Source organism: Theobroma umbraticum, unplaced genomic scaffold (genome assembly GCF_002168275.2).
Source record: "Theobroma umbraticum cultivar Fairchild unplaced genomic scaffold, ASM216827v3 scaffold_20.0, whole genome shotgun sequence".
NCBI classification, from domain to species: Eukaryota; Viridiplantae; Streptophyta; class Magnoliopsida; order Malvales; family Malvaceae; genus Theobroma; species Theobroma umbraticum.
The window spans coordinates 719,687-720,091 of record NW_018397266.1 but is presented as its reverse complement, the minus strand read 5'-3'; positions in this window follow the sequence as shown (position 1 = coordinate 720,091).

Sequence of the window (405 nt, the reverse complement as noted above, 5' to 3'; positions counted from 1 at the left end):
TATCAGACACTAGCAATTGAAGGACTGTAGAGTGGTGATAGTTTGTGGCAAGAATTCTGAGTTAGGATGAGACACATGTTTTCTGCATGAACTTGATATTGCAAATGATAATGAAAACACAACCGGATTTCCATCAATTCAAGCATATGAAACAAGCAAGACTCAAACAGAAAGCTCCCCAAGACAAGCTCTTACTGAAACCAAAGAAGCACCTGAGCCTATTTATTTGACTGAAAACAGAAAACCTTATTTGGAACATGTCCTTCTGTTGTACCAACATTACTTTATGAGAATAGGTTCAAAGATTGAGCTCATCATACACTTTTCATTTACTTCGCTTTGATTACCAAACCAATCACCGTATTGATGAGTACACCGAGTGACTGCAACAGTAACGTGTATGCG